Consider the following 24655-nt stretch of genomic DNA (forward strand, 5'->3'; position numbering starts at 1 on the left):
TAACAGGTAAAAGTATAAACATAATTTAGATACTTGAAAAAATTAAATAAAAAGAGATATTAGGAGAGGGACAGTAGGCTTTTTGGTATGCTTATGCATGCCACTTACAGACGTCTTGGGAATGAGGTGAGGTCAACAGTAGAAAATCTAAGGTTAATGTTTAGGGGTTTGGGGAAGTAACCACAGAGTCAGGTATTGCATTCCAGGCATTGAGCACTCTGTTGCTGAAGTCGTATTTTCTGCAATCGAGTTTGGAGCAGTTTACCTTGAGTTTGTATCATTGTGTGCTCATGTATTATTGTGGTTGAAGCTGAAGTAGTCATTGACAGGTAGGACATTGTAGCAGATAATTTTGTATACTACACGTAGGTCAGACTCGAGGCGGTGTAGTTCTAAATTGTCTAATTCCAAGATTTCGAGCCTGGTGGCATAAGGTATTCTGTTGTGAGCAGAGGAGTGGAGTACTCTTCTCGTGAAATATCTCTGGACTCGCTCAATTGTATTAATGTCTAAAATACAGTGCGGAGTCCAGGCAGATGAGCTGTATTCAAGAACTGGTCTAGCAAAGGTTTTGTATGTCCTACTTTGCAGTATAATATTACCAGAAATGAAGCTTTGCAAGATTAGATTAAAAACTCTTAATGCCTTTTTGGCAATGTTGTTGCAGTGAGCTCTGGCACTTAGATCATTTGAGATGAGTACTCCAAGGTCCTTGACAGAGTGAGGGTCGTCTACGAGGTCATATATGGTTTTCCTCCTGTAATACTTGATTACATGTAGTTTTAAATATTTACTTTGTCCTGGGGTCTTGTAACCGATAAATTCACTTTAGCAACAATTAAATAATTTGCATGAGAACAGAGTACAATTCCTCTGATTTTCTCTGCCTGAGAATTGAACAGAGCAAGAACAATGTCTGATGAAATGGGCATCAAGGAAAAGGAAAGGCTTGCCCTGGTTTTTCTCTTCACTGTTCAGAGAAGTTCAATGTCTATCCATTAATGCAGAAAAGTCTGATGTGTTTGAGACAAACATCCCATTAAGACTATTTTGAGTCCTGCTTTATGTGCTCAGGGGAACCAAGATTTGCTGCATTCACACTACAACCTGAGCAGTGCAATAAATGTAAAACTGGAAAAATTGGGTGGGGTCAAATAGGATGTTAAATGATAGAAACATAAACCAAGGTTAAAAGGAATTGAGTGTCTTTCTACAAGTTGGATTTGGGTTATATGCTGAGGGAAATGGAGGTTGTTATGCAACTGTCTCAAGTAGGACTTCTACTGACTTCTAGAAGCTTCTTTCTCAAACACAGCCAGATTGTTCTTTTCCTCTCAGCTGACATCTACTCCCTGTCATGGTTATGGACAGCTCATTTGGTTTACTTCTCTTCTTCCCCCCGCCCTCAAACTCTTCCAACAAAACATTATTCTTATTTCATATATTTGTAATAAATGCTTTTAATATGTTTTCCTTTCTAAGGAAGCCACAGAAATTACCTGCCATGACTGGACATTGGAGATCCTTTTTCCAAGCCTCATCATGGTCGGTCGGGCTCTGGATCCATACATTGCATGTAAAGCTTGTGCCACAGCATAAATGGCATTGTAGATATTGTAACTTTCAGCTGTCATGCTTGTTTCAAAAATGTAATTTGGCAGATTCTGCACATTCTCCTTTCCTGTACATTGTTTTTCCCCCTTTGGAGGGATCTTGCCTGGTTGGTGAATCTTGCAGCCAAAGACTATTTCCCACCATGGAGGGAGAAATACATCCCCTTGTGGGTTCAAGGGGTCTAAAGACAGAACAAAATGATTGAATTCTGAGACATCCCCGGTGTGGTCCCTGAAATGCAAGACTCCATGGAAAGACTTTAGAAACAGCAATATGTCTTCAGATTCATGCAAACTAAGTTTCCAATGGGAGGTTAAGATCCAAACATTCTGTAATGTTTTCTTTAATTTTTCCTGGACATACAAAATTGCCTGTACGCTGAAACTACAATTGACATCTCCAAACAGAATAATCACTTCAGTATTTGACCAAGTCTTTAAATTGAGAAATAATTTTTCCATTATAATCTGAATATCATCTAATTTCAACCTTTCAGTGAAGGCCAGGCAGATCTCCTTCTCCTGGAGCATTGGCCTCAGAATTGAAATGAAATGTTCTCCCCTGTCATCTTCAGGGGCCATAAGACCAACCCAGTTCCACTGGAAATACAGGAGCAGCTGCACTAAACCCACATACTGAGGAGATTCCTTGGGATTCATCCGGATGAAGGAAGGATACATTCTTCTCTCCCCCTGAGAAAACTCAGAGCCAACACCGAGCTGGAGAAAAAGAGATTCTTTTTTGAAAAACAAAGTAAAGTTAGATATTTGACTTTAGGGGTCACCATTGTGTGGTTTGTGGCCCCAGCAGTCAGGTTGTCTCATTTTGAGTGGCAAGATTAATCTGGTGATGGTTGAACGGGTGTGAGATGAGGGGATATGTGGCCGACGAATCAACATCATCGTGGCTTCGGGAGCGTCATGATCCCATATCCTGGTTAGAGTGAGCAGGAAGTGGCTGCCAAACAGCTGAGACACATTAGGAGGGTGGGGTGCAGGCGGCGCAGCTTGTTTAAATTGTGCTGAGAGGTGTTTGCTCTCAGCACCGATTTTGTATGGAGAATTCTCATCTTTTCCTGATTCCCGTGTATAGCGAATTACACCAAACACTGATCATCCAAACACAGTGAACTGGCTTTGATTGTTTCAGCGTTCACATAGACGTGGATTGGAAAGCTGAGAGTTTGTCTACTCCATACTGTATCCAAGATAGCTCCCTTACCTGTGGCACCTTAAAGATGCTGAAGATGGAGGCCATCTGCCTTGAGGATTTGGCACTGAGACCACCAATGATGGAGAACAGAGTGTCCTTCAGGTCACATTTGTACCCTGGAACCATTTGGCCTCGTGAGGAGAGCATGGAGAGGCTGTTTAAGGAAATAAATATCTCCCTCTGGAAATGGCCATAGATGTGGAAGCCAAGGGTGATGTTGGGGAGCAGAAGAAAATCCTTATTGACCTGGGAGACAGCAAACATCAATGCAAGGAATTGCTGGTAGTTACCGAGGATGAGTCTGTAGTGAGAAAAACATTGGAGAACATTACAGGAAAGCTTGTGCATGGCTGTAGAATTTGCTTCACTGTTTGGGGGAAAATTTGGGAGCAGAAACTCCCAAATTTTACTGGGTTTGGGTTTTTTTCAAAGGATTTCCCTTGGCTAAACTTGGATGACTTTGGGAGAAATGATACAAGCCTTTCCATAAATATCATGGACTGTTTTATACTCTCTATCATCCCTGCCATATTCACTTTGCTTCGGTAGTTGAAATCCTTTACAACTCCTCCCATTTCAATGTAATTCTTTCAGGTCTCTCTTGGAGCAGCTTCTTCAGGTGGGGTAAAGATTGCTGAGCACAGGAGTACAGTGGGGGTCACCTCATAGGTTTCCTGAAGGCCATTGTTTATGAGTAATGCTGATTCCAACACTGAGAGGGATTTTTGTATCCTGGACACTTGAACAGTGCTGAGCTTTTATTTGAATTTTCTACCAGAAGTTACTGGTCAGATTAATATTATAATTCAAGTTCTTCACTAGGCCAGCACAGCTTCCCTCTTCATTTTTGTTGTTAATGATAATCTTCTTGATGAAGAGATTGAGAATTCAAACATATTTCAACAGCTTGCTATTTTATTGAGAAAAGCATAAAATGTGCACTGCACCAGGACAGTACAGACTCTAGAAGTATTTCTGAAAAACTTCCTGAATTTAAAGCAAAGAAAACAATTATCTGCATATTTCCCCTCCAGTTGAAACTTACCCACTTTTAATAGGAAAATTCATTGTATCAAAGGCTGGGACAACAGACTTTACAATGGTTCCCAAGGGCAAATTCCCACCAATAATGAGATCACCACGTCTATAGTAGCTTTCCTTTAAGTCGATATAACCCCTGAACACACAGATGGTTTTCAGACTCTTTGCTGTAGTTGGAGCCAGGAGCCAGAAAAGCATCAGCAACAGCAGTAGCATGACTGTCAGTCTCGTCTCCTTCCCTCCTAGAACAGAATTTGAGGTTTATGCAGAAACTGATTTGAAGGTTGCTCCTGAAATCTCACTGGAGCTTTAGCAGATCAGACACCACCTGTGCACCTGGATGGCACCAGGACAAATTTATGTCAACCATGCTTCCTCTTACCTGTGTTTGGGCTGTGACCAAAGAGGAAACAAAGCCATGTGAGTCTCTCCCAACCCAGGAGTGAGCTCTTTGCAAGGCAGGCTAACGTGACACGTTCTGCCCCCCAGCTGGTGAATTCAGAGATATTTTTAAAAGCAGGTTTTATCCTTTGTGTCTGGAAATCCACAGGGGATACATGAAGAATGTATCTGTTCTTTGGATAATTGCAGGGAAAGCCATTGCCCTATCCCCTTAGCAACAGCTTCTCTTCATGCAGGAGAATGGAAAACATCTTTGTGTCTCTTGTAATTCACAGAGCAGATGGAGTCATGGAGAAGTTGTGTTCTTGACCTATGTGAAAGTGACCCCTGCAGAGAAGATAATAGGAGTGCTACTTGAGAATAGTGGCACAAGGCATAAATGGAATTTGAGGAAGAATCTCAGGATATTAACTGCATTTTGGGGGGCAAGATTTGTAAATTTCTTTTTTTTTTTGAAAAAGTTTTATTTTAGATTAAAAATTAAATAAAAAAAACAAAAAAACAAAACACAACAACAATAACATAAAAATATCATCCTTACAAACGATTATAGACAGCATCTCAATCGGTTAAAATCATTTCGTGCTTACAATTCTCCAAATCTCCTCATATAACAATTATTCTTTACTTAAACTACAAATACATATTTAAACATTTCATATATGCTATCTCATCTCCATACTTTTTTATCAAACTATTGATAAAATATCTCCCATATCAAATAGTATTGTTTATCTTCCTGTTCTCTTATTTCAAATGTCAATCTACTCATTTCAGCACAGTCCAACATTTTCATAATAATTTCTTCATCGGTAATTATCTTCTCTCCTTTCCAGTTTTTGGCAAATACAATTCTGGCCGCTGTTAAAATGTTCACAATTAAGTATTCTAATTCTTTATTAAATGTCTCTGGTAAAATTCCTAATAAAAATATTTCTGGTTTAAAGTCAATATGTCTCTTTGTCATTTTTTCTAACCATGTATCTATTTTAGTCCAAAATCTTCTTGCTTCCACGCATGTCCACCACATATGGTAATACGATCCTGGAGTTTGATGACACTTCCAACATTTCTCCGATTTATTCTTAAACATCCTGGCTATTCTCGTCGGGGGTAGATGCCACCTGTAAAACATCTTATACAAATTCTCTTTATATGCTGTTGACATTGTCATTTCATAATTAAGTGACCACAATTTTTGCCATTTCTCTAATTCAATACTATAACCAAAAAATTTTCCCCATGCTATCATTGATTCTTTAACTTGTTCTTCTTCCAGTTTTGCTTCAAGTAAATATCCATATAGCTTTTTAATTATATGGTCATCTGAACCCATTAATATCTTGTCTAAACCAGTCGAAACACTATAAATACCTTCTTGCTTAAAGTCTTCTCGATATCTGGAAAGTATTTGCATGTATGAAAACCAATCTATCTTAATTCCCTGATCTTCTAAGTTTTGTTTCAATTTAAGTTCACCCTTTTCATCCAATAATTCATTATATCTAACAATTTGTTCCCCTTCAAATACCACTGGATAAGAAAAAGCTTCAATTGTAGATACCCAGACTGGAATCTTCAGATAATGGTACTTTTTAATCTTCTCCCATGTCAAAAACAAAGCTTCACGTATCTGGTGCCTTCTAAAATATCCCTGAATTTTAGTTCCTTTATACCATAAGAAAGCATGCCATCCCATCAGCAAATCATGTCCCTCCAAATTTAATAATCTAGTATTTTTCAATATCACCCATTTTTTAATCCACATTAAACAAACCGCTTGATAGTATAATTCAAAATCCGGTAATCCAAAACCACCCCTCATCTTAGCATCTTGTAACAGTTTGAGTTTTATCCTTGCCTTCTTTCCCTGCCAAACATATTTCAAAACCATTTTATTTAAATCTGTAAAGGATTTGTAAATTTCTGTTGTTGTATGCTAACTCTCATCCGGGTGTCTCTTTTGGTCTTTTGGGGTGCTGCTCCCCAAATTGCCAGGTCTGAAATTCTTTTCTGGAAGATTCCTTCACAGTTGGAATCAATACTACTGTACCAGCCTTCTTGCTGCACAGCAACCTCCATGTCTGAGCCTCTGTAGGGCATTTCTCAGTTGACTGTGGGGTTCCTCAGACTTATGGTCTTGAGAGATGTCCATTTGCCATCCCCAGGGCAGGTCTTAGAGGCCCTTCAACATGGCTACCATCATTCATGGCTCAACTCAAAACAGACCACTTCCAATGGGATCTGAGGAGGAGCTATCCTGGTCCCCTTTGTCCTGGCCAGATCATGACTTTGAGATTCTATTTTGCTGCCCCTCTCTGCAGGGAGTCTGGATGTCTTTGACCAGTCCACTCTTAGTGACTGATGGGGTTCCAAAGGGAATTGAGGATTATACCCCAGGCTCTGCTGTGTTGTCCTTCTGAGGCCTTGGCCACTACCTGGAATAAGACAGCTACTGAGGCCTTGGATAAGATCACTTGCATGCAACCTCTCTTGGTCCATTATTCCCAACAGGCCCCAGGATTCAATTGAGGGAGCTGAAAAGGGTCAAGAGACACCCAGAGCTCTGCTGAAGGAACATGACAGATGAAGCTGATTGAACATGAGCTAGAGCAGGGGTGTCAAACTCCATTTCACTGAGGGCCAGATCAGGATTGTTGTTGCCCTTAGGGGAGCCGGGAGCGGCATGGCTGTGTGGTTGTGGGTGGATGGGTGGGTGCGGACAGGGTGGGCATGGTGAGCTAGATGTCCCTCATGTTGGGGGGTGGGACCAGGCTGATCCACTGGAGGAGACTCACTGACCTTCTCAGGCCACACGGGGTGGGGGTGTGTGTGCACAGATGGCAGCATGAGTCCTCTGACCTTTGAGCTCCCAGGGCACCAGGACTCCACAGCCGTGCCCTACTTCCCTGAGGGGCTGCCTGGGCTCACATGCCTCCTGCTCCAGGCTCACTCTCCTTGCCCAGACTGGGCTTCCTGGATTGGGAAGAGGGGCTGAGGGACAGTGGGGCTCCTGCTGGAGGGCTCTGCTACTGCTGGTGCCACTGCTTGAAGGCAAGGCAGGGGGTGAGGCAGTGTGGCCTGGCTGAGGGGTTCCAAAGTACGCTGGTGTAGGGCATGTAGGTCAGCTCTGGGGCTGGGCTCAGTAGGGAGGGGAGTCCTGGCTGCATCTTGGGGATGGGTCTCCGTGCCCTTCCCATATACTGGGGCCATTCCAGGTGGGGAGGTGGGTGGGAGACTCATCCCACTTGTCTGGTGGAGCTGGAGGAAGAGGTTTGGACAGCAACAGCAGCAGGTGGAAGCAGATGCCTGGGGGAAGGCAGGAGGTTTGGTCTGCAAGGGGGCCACGCAGCTGCCTGCCCCGTCCCAGCTGGGATGGCCGTGGGCAAGCAAAAACAAATGGTGGGACAGAGTGGGTGAGTGAGTGGGCAGCCACCTGGTGCATTCAGCAGGCCTGATCACATGCCTCCCCCCACGGCTCTGCCTCCCCCTTTTGCTTGGAGGGCCGGCCTAGCAGTCCCAGTGCTTGGACCCACCTGCCCAGCATGGGCTGTGACTACTGCCAGACACTGTTGGACCCTGTGCACTCGTCCCCTCCTGTGTGTGGACTAGGGTGGGATTGGCCTTGTGTTTGACATACCTGAGCTAGAGCTTCTATTAAGGCCCACCTCATGGCACTACAAGCCTCAAAATGTCAATATTTCTCCATTCTTTTTGCACTTCTTATAACACTGAGTGACACCCGTGGCCTTTTTAAAGATGATCTGGAACCTTCTGGGTAAGGGTCATGTGTAGGTTTTCCTTCAGGCCTCACAGGATGTTATAAAGATGGTGGACCGTAACTTTATATGTTTACAATCTATGAAATAAATGAGCCTCACGAAGATTTTTAAACTAAACTGTTTTATTTACGAAAATAAACAAAGCCTATTCAACAGAATATCCGTTGTCAGTCTCTTCCTTAAGTATCTTGTCAGCTCTTTCTCCAATCGCCCTGCACGATTGGAGTTTGGGCCTTTCTTCCTCAGAAGGGAGAGGCTTTAGGGACTTCAGCTCTGCCTCTGATCCCGAACTGGGTTAGCCTGCTGGCAAGCAGCTCCTTATATGCTGACAGTTAGTGACAGTTAGTGACAGTTAGGGAAGGCATAGAAAAAGCCCCGGAGATTCAAACCCAGGAGCTGCACTCTGATTGGCCTATTCAATTATCTAAGCCAAAGGCCATTAATAGGCACAGCAACTGTGAGGGAATTTTTTTTCTCACACTCACAGAGGAATTCTGGTTGATAAAATTGCTTGGATCTCTTCCCAGTTGGAGGCCAAGCATGGTGTGGATCCTATGGAGAAGGCTGGGGAAAGGACTTTTGCAGTAATTTAGGAACAGTTTGATCTGGTTGATCCCAAGGATGTCGACAGAGTCCATGGGATGTATTTTGACCACCTGTGAACTGGATCCATGCCCCCCTGTTAATGACATGGTTGTTAAATGAATCTGGCTTCCCCATTGACCTGGCTTGTTGGAAGGTCGCAAAAGGGGATCACGTGACCCCAGGACACTGCAACCGTCATAAATATGAGCCAGTTGCCAAGGGCCCAAAGTTTGACCACATGCCCATGGGAATGCTGCAATGGTCATAAGTGTGAAAAACAGTCATAAGTCACGTTTTTCAGTGCCTTTGTAACTTTGAACGAGGACAGCCTGTATAATGTCACATAAGGGTTTTAATCTCCTTCTGTGTTTAATTTTTATATTGATTGTATAGTTTTTAATTTTTGTTTTATTTAGATCAGCAGGCCAATTTTAAATAGCACATTTTCTCCTTTTATTGTAAGATGTTCTGCACTTGGAAAATAAAATCAATAAATGAAATCACCGTTGTTGACCCCCACCTGAAACTTCACCTTCGCTGGAGCTCCAGAGTTTTCTGCAATGCTGCACAAACAGCCAGAGGGAAGCAGAACGAATCACTTTGTCACAAGGCCACATGGTGCAATGACAGAAGCGGCCACCATATTCCAAAGGACCACAACTGAATGAGGCCACTGGTGGCTGCTACCAAAATCATGCTGGAAGTGCTTGCTAAGCGAATCTGTCCCAACATTGATGAAGAACATCATTTATTTATGCATATTAAACCTGTGAACATGGTCAATGTGTAGTTTAGGACAATTGGCTACATCCACTTCATCCCAGCCCCCTCACCCCAGCTGACCCATGGCATTCACCCCTCCCTAGCTGCAATGGTTGATGCTCCCCTCTTTGCAAACTGGATACACCAGGCTGTGGCAGGAGTGATCATGATGGCCTTTTGACTCCCTTGGAGCTGCCCCACTTTGGTTCAATGCAAAGGGTGAGCACATGGGCCAGACAGCTTCTGTCCCCACCATGCAGCAACCAATCCAGAGTTTCAGTTTTCTGATCAATTCCATGGCCTGAGGTGTGCAGTTTGCAAAGAGGGGCCCACAAGATGTAGCCTGCTGTCAATGCAGGGCAGGACTGTGCTCTCTGTACAACTATTTGGGAGGGGAAAAAATTCAATCTTTCCTGGAGTGACAGAGCCTTTAATTTAGGAAGCATCATCTATGGCTCTCCAGTTGGGACCACCAGTTGCATAATTCCTTTGCTGGCCTTGCTGGTGGACAGAATGTCAGGCCTGTCCCAGCTTAGACATTTAGGAAAGAAAAATCCTTGACTGTAGAGTTGGGTATACTTTTACTAAAAGTCAAGTGGTTACTATGTAAGCAAAGCCAGATCTGAAGATTTTTGTATAAACCATGTAATTTCCCCTACTCCCATATGTCCCATATGTCATCTTGTTGGTGTCCAATGAGGTTAAAATTAGTTGTTTTGGTAATAGTTCTAAAGCTTATTTGGTGGCCCTTTGCATTCTATTCCCATGCCTCTGTCCTTGGATCGTTCAGTCATTGTCTCTGGTTGCAAAGTTACTATTTCATCATTGTTGCTAAACAAGCACAATCTGTCATGTTGATGTAGCTATTACAACTGCTTAAGCTTTCAGGCTCCAAATGCAGGACCAAAAATCAATAATCAATTCTCACAGCAGTATTGCTTGTTAAGAGTGTGCCCAGGGTAAATTTTCTCCAGAGAATAGTGGGAGGAACTCTTGAAAACCAAAGATTGCACTCATATTTATACATTTGAGAAAGAAGGAGAAAATGATTTATGCATAAGGTGGTGTAATCATACCTATTTATAATTAACAAACTATCAATTATGTTGCCACTCTTCTACTGTTACTATCTTCAACAGAGAAATATTCTCTTATTAAAAAAGGATATCAGTTACGTTGCCATAGAAATGTTGATAAAGCTTATTGAAAGCCAGAGAATTGCTATTTTATGGGACAGTTAGCACACATTCCTCCATTGTTTCTATTTCCCAGATGAGAGGCCATTTTATGGAAAGGGAGATGTTATTAAAAATAACTGAATACTGGTAGAGAACTCTATAAAGCCTCAGACGTCTAAGGAAACAATCATATAGGCCTAAAAACACTAATTCCAACTCTTTAAAACACTATTTAAAAAAATAATTAAATTAAAAAGAATGGAATGAGAAAATGTCCACCTTGAAATAATGAATACATCTTTAATAACTAGTTTTCCATCAACGTTAGGTACTGGACAACACGAGGATATTTTGAAGGCATGATAAACAAAAGGCTGGGTGATTGCTGTTGACCACAGGTAAATTCTAACCAATTGTGGCATTTGATAAGGAATTTTTTAATGGAGAAATTCCTCTTTGAAGAAATTATTTTTTTTAGAAATCATCATATTCTAAACATGCCACAAAGAGAAATATAAATATAAAAAGCAGATCCCGGCATTAGTTAGACATTCTTGTTTCTTACTATATTTTCCCTACAATTCAGATCGGGCCTCAGCAGAATAATGTAGCATTTGGGGGAAAAGATACAAGCCAAGAGAGCAGCTCCAGAGGCCAAAATGGAGAAGATCTCCACAGCCACCATGGACTTTCCTTTGGTGCTCAGGTAGGTGGGGAGGAAGCTGATCCAAACACTGCAAAAGACCAGCATGCTAAAAGTAATGAACTTGGCTTCATTAAAACTATCAGGCAATTTCCTAGCTAGAAATGCCACTATGAAACTGACAAGGGCCAAAAGTCCTAGGTAAGAGAGGACACCATAAAACATTACAGCTGAGCCTTGCTTACATTCCAAGATGATCTCTCCAAACAAGGAGTGGAAGTCCAAGTTGAGAAATGGAGGAGAGGTTCCAAGCCAGGTGGCACAAAGGACTGCTTGGACCAGGGGACAGGCTATGACAATGAAGTTGGTCAGTGGTTTTCCTAAGAGTTTCCTTGTCTTGTTCCCTGGCTTGGTGGCCATGAAGGCCAGAACCACCATGACAGTTTTTGCCAACACAGAGGAAACTGCAAGGGAAAAGAGAATGGCAAAGGCAGATTGTCGTATAAGACAGGTGAGCTTCCCTGGTTGACCAATGAAGAGGAAGGAGCAGAGGAAGCAGAGCAGGAGGGAGATCAGGAGGATGTAGGTGAGATCTCGGTTGTTGGCCTTGACGATTGGTGTTTCATGATGTTTATAGAAAACCACTAGGACTGCAGAAGTGATCACAGAGAGGAAAAAAGCAAGAAAAACTAAAATGTATCCCAGGGTGTCTTGATAGGCAAGGAAGTGGATCTTCTTGGCAATGCAGTGGTCCTTGTCCTTGTTGGGAAATTGGTCTTCTGGGCAGGGTTCACAGTGAACAGCATCTGAAATCAAAAGTCTTTGTCTAAGGATTTCTTGAGCAACTCCATGCACATTACCTTCCCGAAAAAATGATACATTTCTTGCCTTTCTGATGGTGATTTACCCACCAAGGCACTGATGAAATAATCCCTGTGTTCTTTATGGGGCATCAAAAAGAACAAATCATCTTTCATTTATGATGGTCCTGGGGATAGATTAGCCAGAGACAAGGATTGGGTTCTAGCTATCCATTCACCATGCACTTTCATGAGTCATGTAGCTTTCAGTTTGAGATTGCTGCATGATTTTTCTCCCATTTTATAATGGAACCCACAGAAGAGAGATACATCTGTTATACATGAATTCTGGTGTTCTGCTGGTGTGTACATTATCCCTTAACATGATAGCCTTAATGTCTCTGCTTTGTACATCAAATCTGTTTATTCAGTCTTTTTTTGTCTCCCTCCTGCTCTATCAAAGAGACATAGATAGATGGCTCTCCTCTTTCTCTGGCTGAGGCAGATGGGAGAAATCCCCTAAAATTCCTGATCAATATACTAGGAGCTGTAGTAGAAATAAGGGTGTTTAGATGCTTTCAGCTTTGGGAAAGTACAGGAAAGCTGCTAAATGTAATGATTTGCTTAAGGACCTATGTGCTAGATACTTCCTGTAACAGAAAACATTGCAAGAAGGGTCTACCGAAAGTAACAGATGGTATCAGATAGTACCCATATATGGAAATAGAGTAAGATAATACATTATTATTAATAATAATAAAGGGGAAGTTTACAATAATGTAAACTTCCCCTTTTCTCTTTAGCTGTGTTAAAGCTAGATAACAGTAACGCCTCCGGCAAGGGTGGAATTGCAAAATGTATAAAAGTCACACTTTGGGTGTAGCCCGGTGTTCGGAATCTGACATGCGAATGCTCCGAACCTTTGCGCAATGAACCTGTATTCTCCAATTTCCGTGGTCTTGTCTCCTGAATTGGGAACGTGGGTTATCCTGCTTCATAGCAGGTCTATTTCCTCAGAGGTTGATAGAGATTCCTGAAGAAGCTCATGGTAAATGATCAAATAAAAGCTTGGACCACATGCCCCACTTACTCAGGAAAAGACTGAAAGTTGGTTTCCCAATTGGATGTGAAAGTAGAGGCAGAAATGGATGTTGGGGGACTCATAATTTGCACACTCAAACTATCCTTGCTGAGGGTCGGGAAAGGTGGCTTCTATGGCTAGGGCAGTTTAAATGTTTAAACTAAAAGGTTCTATTGAAATGTATGAGTGCATATCAATCTTATAAAAAATGACCACAATAACAAAAAAATTGAATTAATGAATGTCTTCCTTGATCCTGGAAGATTTACATTTGTTGTCTGCTCTTTATCAAGATTGAACTGCTTTTGAAACATTTGAGTCTTATCACTATTCAATTTGCCAAAGAACTGGGAGGGAAGGGTGAGAAAAAATGCAGATGCTCCAGAGACAGACAGTGAGAGCCAAGAACCTACCAAGGTCACTGCTGAAGGTGTCCGACAAAGAAGTGAAATGTTGTCAAAACAAAAGGACGATTCATAATTGGACAATGTGAGCAGCCAGGGGTGGGGAGAAGGACAAGCTATTGTTTAACCATGTAAGCCTTGTGTGGGAAAAACCAGAGCTGGTTTTGATTCTTCAGTACCGAAATGGTGTATCCAATAAAGTTTTGCTTTGGGGATTTCAAAGTTCCTGAGAGTCTCTACTTTTGTTGGGTTCGCTAGTCGGAACATTGACACTCTACCTGTCTGATTAGAAATGGTCCCTTCAGGACAAGGGTCACATTGGTAGCAGCAAACCTGCTTGCCCTCTGGAACTCTTCTCCTCTCTCCTGCCTGGCATCTCTTCATGCCACACCTGGCAAAGGGCACCTTCTGAAAGAGAAAAGAGAAACACTTGAGATAACCTAAGAAATGAACCAGCTGCATTCATTGTTTTCCCCATTCCTATTTCTCTTCCTTATTCCTACTTCTATGTTCAGATTCTCTTCCAAAGAAATAGTTTGCTAGTGAAATAGGGAAAAGCTCCTGTGGGATTCAGGCCAGTGGCATTTCTGAGACACCTATGGATTTTGGAGATTGGAACTGGGATCTCAGCCTGCAGAGGAAGGATTGTGACTCAACCACAGCATTTCTAAAAGAAAAAACCATGAGGATACAACTGAGCATCAATGGTCTGTGGAAATCACTGTTGCTGTAATTGCATCCTGCGTTTCAAGAAGAAGTCATTCCCAAGCCTTTGTGGAATAACACAAACCAGACCTCAAATGTGTTACCTGCATAGCAGATTTATCACCATATGACTGCCATGATTTTTGACTCAATTGATTATTTTTAATTTAGAAAGATGTTCTGCATCTCAGGAAGAGAATGAATCTTTCCCTGAGTTTACAACATTTCCTTGCAGCTCACCTTTGTGGCCCAGACAATTCCATTAGAGTTAATGGTTAAATCCTGGCCTGGGGGAGCCTCAGGATTTACTTGCCCAACTTTCATGGGGACAAAAGATCGATTGGGGAAAAGAACCCAGTTGAGAAGATCATAACGAGCAGATCCCAGGCCATCTTCTGAGGAGACCTCATCTCCAGCACTGTTGTTGAATTGCACATTCCTCAAATAGGGAAGAATCTGAAAGAAAGGAGACCTTTACAAATAGAAGTATGAGGACTAGAGCTACAAATGCGACATTGTGGTTTCTATCACAACATGATTGCCACCTTGAGAAGATGGGTTTATATTTGAGAAGTTAGTTCCATCCCTTGGTGGCAATCTGAGGAACCAAGTGTGTTGATCTCTGAAACTAAGCTTTCTCTTTATCATTGGGCATGGTTTGCAACTAATATTTCACCAAAACAGAAGAATTTTAGTTCCACAATCGAAATTTAATTTTAGGATTTTCCTCTTGTGATACTTGGCTACATGCACTTTCAAATGGTTCCTCTGTCCCAAGGTCTTGTTAACTGATAAATGAATGTTTGAAATGAATGAATTATTTCTCTCAGAACCATGGAAATTTCCACTGATTTTCTCTGGCTCATTGTCAAAGGTAGCAGAAGGCAGGAACCAGGTTTGATCTACTGGGCCATGTGGAAAGAAGAATCTGACCTGGTTGTTCACTTCACTATTCAGAGAGGTTCAACATTTTAGGCTTTGATGCACAAAACTCTGATGGATTTCAGACCAGGAACCCATTAGGACCATGTTGAACCTTGCTCTGTGCTGTGGTTGTCATAGAAACAGAATCACAGTATTGGAAGGGACATTGGAGGTCATTTAGTCCAACCCCCTGATCAAGCAACAGACCCTCTACAGTTTTAGATAGGTGGCTATCCTGTCTCTTCTTAAATGACTCCGGCAATGGGGCTCCCACGACTTCTAAAGGGAAACAGATCCTTAAGAAATTTCTCCTAAGTTCTAGGTTGCTTCTCTCCTTGGTTAGTTTCCATCCATTCTTAATCAGAAGCTGTTTTCACACAGCAGGCTGAGTAGCACAACAAATGGTAAACTAACAAAAAGGGCAGGGTCTCAGATGAATTGGTATGGGAGGACGCAGACATTTAATCAGGAACTGAAGAAATTCATATGGGGAGCTTCCAATTTAACTGTCTGTGGACTGAGTCAAAAGCCAGAGAAATTACCTGCCATGATTGGACATATTGGACATTTGAGATCCTCTTTCCAAGCCTCATCATGGTCGGTTGAACTCTGGATCCATGCATTGCATGTAAAGCGTGTGCCAGAGCATAAACAGCATTGTAGATATTGTAACTGTCACCTGTCATGCTCCTTTCAAAAGTGTAATTTGGCACATTCTGCAGATTCTCCTTTCCTGTACATTGTTTTTCCCCTCTTGGAGGGATTTCTCCTAATTTATGGACCTTGCAGGCAAAAACTCTTTCCCACCATGGAGGGAGAAAGACATCTCCTTGGGGGTTCAAGGGGTCTAAAGACAGGAGGAAGTAGCTGAATTCTGAGACATCCCTGGAGTGGTCTCTAAAATGCAAAGCCCCATGATAAATCTTTACCAATTGCAATGTTTTTTCAGATTCTTCCATGCCAAGTTTCCAATGTGAAGTGAAGATATAAACTTTCCTAAATGATACTTTCATGTATTTTTCAAAAAAATGTACTGCTCCTATTACAGTGACCGTAACAACTGTGTCTCCAAACATAATAAAAATTTCTGTTTTAGACCACGTGAGGAAATTGACAAAAATCTTGTTCAGAGTGATTTCAAAATTATCCAATTCCAGCATTACAGTGAAGGCCAGGCAGATCTCCTTCTCCTGGAGCATTGGCATCAACATTGAGATGAAACGTTCTCCCCTGTCATCTTCAGGGGTCATAAGACCAACCCAGTTCCACTGGAAGTAAAGGAGCAGCTGGACTAAACCCACATACTGAGGAGATTCCTTGGGATTCATCGGGAAGAAGGAAGGATAAACTCTTCTCTCTCCCTGAGAGAACTCAAAGCCAACACCGAGCTGGAGAAAAAGAGATTCTTTTTTCAAAGACAAGAGTAAAAGTTTTCTGTTGACTTTAGTAGTGATCATTGTGTGATTGATGGCCCTCCAGTCAGGCTGACTCACTTTGACAGGCAAACTTCATCTTCTTCCCTTTTTAGCCAATTTTATTGGTTGTCAGAAGACAAGAGAAGAAACCAACAACCTGATACAGAGAATAAATGGCACTAAAATGATGGCTATCCATTAATAAAGAATAATCTAAAAGTCACAAGCTTGTTATATTCTCCCTCCTCCCCAAGTAACTACTTTTAGTTTAATATTTGGCTTCTGTGTGTGCTTTTAATCTTTGTCTGTTCCATACTATATCCAGTGGAGCTCTCTTACCTGTGGGACCTTAAAGATGCTGAAGATGGAGGCCATCAGCCTTGAGAATGTGGCACTGAGATCACCAATGACGGACAGCAATGTGTCCGGATAGTCACATTTGTATCCTGGAACCACTTGGCCTCGTGAGGAGAGCATGGAGAGGCTGTTAAAGGAAATAAATATCTCCCTCTGGAAATGGTGGTAGATGTGGAAGCCAAGGGTGATGTTGGGGAGCAGAAAATCCTTATTGACTTCAGAGACAGCAAATATCAATGCAAGGAACTGCTGGTAGTTACTGATGGCAAATCTGTAGTGAGAAAAAAATTTGAGAACATTACAGGAAATCTTGTGCATGGCTTTAGAATTTGCTTCACTGTTTGGGGGGACTTTTGAGGGCAGAAACTCCCAAGTTTCATTGAGTTGGGTTTTTTTCAAAGGATTTCCCTTGGCTAAACTTGGATGATTTTGTGAGAAAGGAGACAATCCTTTCCATAAATATCGTGGACTGTTTTATACTCTCTATCATCCCTGCCATATTCACTTTGCTTCAATGGCTGTTATCCATTCCAACTTCTCCACTTTCACCATAATTATTTAAGGTCTCTCTTGGAGCAACTTCTTCAGGTGTGGTAAAGATTGTTGAGGACAAGACTACGGTGGGGGTTCCCTGGTAGATTTACTGAAGACCATTATTCATCAGCAATGATGATTGCAAAGCTGTAAGGGATTTTTGTAACTACTGAACACTTGAAGAGTGTTGAGCTTTTATTTGAATTTTCAACAGAAGTTTCTGTTCAGATTAATATTATAATTTTATTTCTGCACTAGGCCAGCACAGCTTCCCTCTTCATTTTTGTTGTTTATCATCTTCCTGATGAAGAGATTGAGAATTCCAGCCTATTTTAAGAGCGTGCTAATTTATGGAGAAAAGCACAAAATGTGCACTACACCAGGACAGTTCAAATATACCAGTAATGTTTTGGAAAAAATCCTTGAATTTAAAGCAAAGAGAATAATTATCTGCATGTTTCCCCTCCAGTTGAAACTTACATATGATGTAAATCAAGCTTCACTGTATTAAAGTCAAAGACAGGAAACTCTTCAATGATTCCCAAGGGAAAATTCCCACCAATAATGAGATCACCAGGCCTGTAGTAGCTTTCCTGTAATGGGATAAAATTCCTGAAAACACACATGGTTTGTAGCCTCTTTGCTGTAGTTGGAGCCTGGAGCCAGAAGAGCATCAGAAGCATCAGCAGTAGCATGACTCCTGCCTGGTCATTCTTCTCACCTTCCCTCCTAGGACAGAAATCGAGGTTTATGCAGAAACTGATTTGAAGGTTTCTCCTGAAATCTCACTGGAACTTTAGCAGATCAGACACCACCTGTGCCTCCTGGATGGCACCAAGAGAAATTTATATCAACAATGCTTCCTCTTACCTGTGTTTGGGCTGTGACCATGGAGGAAACAAAGGCACATGGTCTCTTCAAACCCAGGAGTGAGCTCTTTGCAAGGCAGGCTAAGGTGATACGTTCTGTCCCCCATTTGGAGAACTCTGAGATATTTCTTTAAAGCAGGTTTTGTCTTGGAAGGTTTTGTGTCTACAGGGGATACACTAATAATTACTGTTCTTTTGATAATTGCAAGGAAAAACCATTGTTCTACACATGTAGCAATAACTTTTCATACATCCAAATCAGGTGTGGGTCCCAATTTTTTTTTAATACTGGTTCTGTGGGCGTGGCTTGTTTGGTGGATGTGGCTTGGTGGTCATGTGACTGGGTGGGCGTGGCTAACTTGACGTCACTCATGTCAAGGGTTAGGGTTAGGGTGCCTGGCCTCTACTCGCCTCAAAGGCCTCAACAAGATACAATTTCACTGTGTATTTACTACTACTGAACATCCAAAATACACTATTTAATCCTATGTATATATGCCATATGTGTACATACGTATTACATAGTATAGAGTGTGTATAGGCACACAGAAAGATACATTATCTACTATATATACTGTATGCACAGTATACACAGACAGACACACAGCTCTTCTAAAACTATACACATTCAACCTCACTTACTACATTTGGAAAAACACACCTAGAGTCCACTTTCTGCCACACATTTAACTATAACTTCTGTACATTTAAAACATTACACACACCTTCAGATGTTTTTCCCTAGCTTGCACATGACTGTTAGAGCCAGGAGAGGTCATGGATTGAGTAAAATGTGGTGAAACTCACTTAACAACGCTCTTGCTTAGCAACCAAAATTTTGGGCTCATTTGTGGTCATACGTCAAGGAGTATCTCTGCCATCCTCTGCATGGCAGCCTTGTCCTAGTAAACTCCTTCTCCTTTCTGGCAATTTTCCTCTCTGTTCGAAGCACCAAAATAATCCAGATGATATAAAGTTTCCTGCTGGAGCAGGGGGTTGGACTAGATGGCCTCCAAGGTCCCTTCCAGCTCTAGATTGCTGTACTTTTTCAATGTGTCTTCTGAAGCCACATCTAGTGCCAGGGTTTGTGGTTGGTCCTTCCTTCCTTCCTTCCTTCCTTCCTTCCTTCCTTCCTTCCTTCCTTCCTTCCTTCCTTCCTTCCTTCCTTTCCCCCCTCTCTCTCCCTTCCTCTTTCTTCTTTCTTTCTTTCTTTCTTTCTTTCTTTCTTTCTTTCTTTCTTTCTTTCTTTCTTTCTTTCATTCTTTCATTCTTTCATTCTTTCTCTTTTTTTCTCTCTTTCTCCCTCTCCCTCCCTCTCTTCCCTTCCTCCTGAAACGCCAGCAAAACCCACCACTTTGCTCCTAAAGTGGTCTAGGACAGGGGTCTCCAACCTTGGCAACTTTAAGACTTGTGGACTTCAACTCCCAGAGTTCCTCAGCCAGCAAAGCTCCCAGAGTTCCTCAGCCAGCAAAGCAAAGCTGGCTGAGTAACTCTGGGAGTTGAAGTCTTAAAGTTGCCAAGGTTGGAGACCACTGACCTAGAGGAACAGTCCACATCGCTTAAAGAACCAAAAAATCAACCCACATCACATCTGTTTTAGGGGAGGAAGTTCAATTCATTGCCCAGTTAAAGACTGAAATAAAATACTCCAGGCTGACAGCATGGCTTCCAATGACATTCGGCTCCAGATCAGATTGGGCTTTTTTTTCTTTTTTCTTTGCATGAAGGAGGAACATGGAGCAAATGGAGGGACAAGAGCCTTGGTGGCACAGCAGACTAAAGCGCTGTTAAAGTAACACCAGCTGCCTGCAATTACTGCAAGTTCAAATCTCACCAGGCTCAAGGTTGACTCAGCCTTCCATCCTTCCGAGGTAGGTAAAATGAGGACCCGGATTGTGGGGGCAATAAGCCGACTTTGTATAAAAAAGAACACCGCATAGGGGGGGCCCGAAAGCCCTACTAAGCAGGTATATACAAAAGTATGAAGGCTATTGCTTAACGCATTGTAAGCCGCCCTGAGTCTCCGGAGGAGGGCGGCATATAAATCGAACCAATAAATAAATAAATAAATAAATGAAAACAAAAAGCCTCCAGCTTCTGACACAAAGCAAATTAAAGCCTCTCTCCCCACCCACCCCCATCCCGCTTCCTTTTACCTTTCTTTAACGCGCTTGAGGTGGCACCATGAGGGGGAAAAGAAAACAAATGGCTCGGCCTCGAGGGAGATGTGTGTGTGTGTGTGTGTGTGTGTGTTTGTGTGTGTGTGTGTGTGTGTATGTGAGTGCTGTGAGGCAAGCCAGGCGAATGGAGCATGCCAGCTGCAAAGCGATTGGCCACTTCAACTGCCGGTGCCTCTGCCTCTTCCTTCTCTCTGCTAACAGAAGTCAGAGAGGAAAAGGCAGTTGCTTCGCCGGGCGTTTCTCCGTGTTTCCAACTTTCCACCCCAAATCAGCTGCAGCCGCCTCCTCTCATCTGCCACAAGCATCGCCTTCCCAACAGCTCCAGGCGGCGGCAGGTGTGGCAGGAAGGGGCCCTCGGGGCCCTGGGAAAGTGTGGGCTTTCTGGATGGGACTTACCGGAGTTCAACTAAAGCGCAGTGCTCTGAAAGACTTTCTCTCCCAGGCAAGAAGCAGCAGGGGACAGAAGCAGAAGCCACTGACTTGGAGACCCCATGGAGCCCTCCGCGTGTCCTCCAGTGCTCTGTTTTCTCTCCCCTGCTCTCTTGCTGGGACAGAGAGAGAGTTTTTCACAGCAATGCGCTTTGGGGACCCAACCGGAAATCCAGGCACAGAGAAACAGCCAGGTTGAAGGCCGGTACTTTCAGCGCTCACGAGGAACCGCTCCTCGGCCCCAGCCATCCGTTTTCAAGCCCGGGCTTCTTGGAATGAAAAGCTATTGCAATAGCCTGGGTTTGAAAATGCATGGCTGGGGCTGAGGAGCGGTTCCTTGTGGGCGCTGGTTTGCCTTCCCTTCTACCACCAGCTGTGGGAGGAAGAAGGTAAGGTCATGAGCCCTGCGGGGATGATAGAGGGGCTGCGGCAAGCTAGGCCGCAGGCAGCACGGCCTGAAATGGAGCCAGGCCATGCCAGCTTAGCAAGCCATGCGAGCCCATCGGACACGGTAGGGGGGCTGCGGCAAGCAATGGGGAAGGGGGGGCTAGCACGATTCACATGCTTACCTGTAGGTAGGAGGAGGCAGGTCAGTTGGGGCGCAGGGCAGGCACTGCATGGGAAGGCAGCTTAGGCAAGCCACAGAGTAGACTGCTCATGCGTGAGTGCCACACAGTGTGCTCTGCCACCCGGGAGGTGAAGAGTGACTGGGCGGGCCGAGTGGGTGGGGCGAGCGAGCAGTGACTGGGCGACTGGTTCAGGGGAGGGGCCAGCCAGACGTCACCGGCGGTTCAGCGAGCGACAACAAATGATCGCTACCGGTTCTCCTGACCCGGTGCGAACCGGTAGCAACCCATCACTGATCCAAATGTAAAACCATGTTTATGTTTCTCCTAATATTTCTTGTAATTTACGGAGCAGATGGAGTCATGGTGAAGTTGTGAATTTGAGCTCCTGCAAACAAGATGGAGCTTGGCCTGTGCCATAGTTGGTCAGCTTGTATGAGTGCTAATGGGGTTTCGTGGAACATGAGAATTAGTCGTACCCTTGTAACTGTGAGCAGTCATGCCAATGCTTGTATGGAAGAACTAGTTTATGTGTAAACACAGGGCAGCGGATGAAATTACAAAATGGAGTAACAGAGAATGGGTACATATTGCTTTGTGGGTCTCTCCTGCAGCTGAAGGTGGTTCCATTCAATGTTGATTGGTGGGAAGAGATTGAGCCCGATCCACCAACTTTCAGGGAGCATCAATAAGGCCTTCTCAGTCAGAGTCTGATATCATTCGTATGCTGTTAATGTTCAGTTGTATATTCACGGACTGAACAAGCAGTGCTCTCATGTTTTTGCTGGAGTGCATGGAAACTGTTTGACGGGGAGCAACAGTCATGGTTTAAATCCTAGGCTTCAAAAACAGAGGGATAGAATCAAGTTCACATGAAGTATTCATACCACTTTATAATACTTTTGGACAATCACACTTGGAATACTGCATCCAGTTTTGGTCACTATGATATAAAAAAGATGTTGAGACTCTAGAAAGAGTGCAGAGAAGAGCAAGAAAGATTAGGTGGCTGGATGCTGAAACCTACGATCAGGAACTGTGTATGTCTAGTCTCAGAGTCCAGTTGATACTTTGGGGAAACTATGACCTGGTTGACTGGGAATCTCCATAGACAGATTGCAGGAACTGTGTTCGCCTAGTTTAAGAGAGAAGGACTAGAGGTGACATGGTAGCAGTCTTCCAATATTTGAGGGGCTGTCAAAGAGAAAGGGGGGTCAACCTATTCTCCAAAGCACCTGAAGAAGTAATGGATGGAACCTTATCAAGGAGTGATCCAATGTGAGAAATGAGAAATGAGAAGTGAGAAATGTCCTGACAGTGAGAACAATTAATCAGTGGAAGGGCTTGCTCCAAAAGTGATGAATGCTCCAACACTGGAAGTTTTTAAGAAGAGATTGGAAAACCATTTGTCTGAAATAATATAGGGTTTCCTGCTTGAGCAGGGAGTTGGACTAGAAGACCTCCAAGGTCCCTTCCAACTCTGTTTATTCTATTCTATTCTATTCTATTCTATTCTATTCTATTCTATTCTATTCTATTCTATTCTATTCTATTCTATTCTATTCTATTCTATTCTATTCTATTCTATTCTATTCTATCCCAAACATTACATCAACTAGACCAGCACTGTTTCTTATGTATTGTCCCTCCTTACTTTTGTTGTTGTTTATCATCTTCCTGGTGAAGAATTCTGGAAAGATTGAGAATTTTAGACTATTTTATACGTTTGGTTCTATTACAAAAATCACAAAGACTTGAACTGCACAAGGACAATGCCAATAGTACAATGACTAGTATTTCTGATAGGAGTCCCTTAAATCCCAAAGAAAGCAATCAATTATCTACATTTATCCCATCCAGGTGAAACTTACACAGATGGCAAAGCACGTTGGTATGGGTTTAGATAAGAGTCTGGCCCATCGTTGGGGAAAAAACTGTGGTTCCCAGAGCCAAATTCCCACTAATAATAAGATCACCAGGCTTGTAAAACGTCTCTGGAATAAATATAAGCCATGGTATGGCACAGCTAGTCTGTATCCCCTTCATAGAAGTTGGAGGCAGCCAAGTCATTCTTGTCACCTTCCCACCTAAATCAGAAATCATGGTTTGTGCAGAGGCTGAATTGCAGGTAGCAATTCATCCAGGCCGTTTCCGTGAGGATTCAGGGCTGGGTATGGAATGGAAATGGCATTAGAGTGGAATAAAGACTCCTGCCTCGGGCAGGAGGTTGGACTAGAAGATCTCCAAAGTCCCTTCCAGCTCTCTATTTATAGGATTCTATCTGAGGAACCATCTCACCCCAATGATATTAGTGTTAGTCCACCCCTCTCTATCCATCAGAAGGGGTATGATGCATAATTTAATTATCTGTTTCCCAGCTGTATTTTCCAATACTCCTATCTCTATTTGACTGGTTCACAGTTTGACTACTATTCTCCAATAAAATCTCTTCCACTTCCTCCTATTTCTTTCTTTCTTTCTTTCTTTTGCTGGTTCGCAACTTAATCAGCTGCTTTCCAGCAATGTTTTCCTCCACTCCTTTCCTTGGTTGTTTTGGCTGGTTCACAGTATAATTTTAACTGGACACCGACTTTCTCCTTTACTCCTCCTAAATCTGTTATAAAACTGGTTCACAACTCAAATGATTGCCTTCCAGCAATGCTTTCCTCCGCTCCTACCCCTATTTTTAACTAGTTCACAACTTTATTTCAGTTGATCCCCAGATATAGTCTCCTCCACTCCTACTTTTTATTTTTTGGCTAGTTCACAGTTTTGCTTTAACTGTTCCCCAGCGTATGCTTTCCTCCACTCCTAACTCTATATTTGGCTGTTTCACAGCTTTGCTTTAACTGTTATCCAGCACGTGCTTTCCTCCACTCCTAACTCTTAATTTTATTTTTAACTGGTTCCCAGTTTGCTTTGACTGTTCTCCAGTATGATGCTTTCCTCCACTCCTACCTTATTTGTAAGACTGGGTCACAGCTTTGTTTTCACTGATCTCCAGAATCATGCTTTCCTCCACTCCTAAATTCATTTATTTAACTGATTCATAGCATTTTATTTTAGTTATTATCCAGCTTTATGCTTCCCTCCATTCCAACATCTTTTATTCAGTTATTTAGCTTCAAATTACTTCAAAATATATTACCAATGTTATTTTCCAATCTACTCT

Source organism: Pantherophis guttatus, chromosome 1, assembly GCF_059756535.1.
Source record: "Pantherophis guttatus breed Tessera chromosome 1, ASM5975653v1, whole genome shotgun sequence".
NCBI lineage: Eukaryota > Metazoa > Chordata > Lepidosauria > Squamata > Colubridae > Pantherophis > Pantherophis guttatus.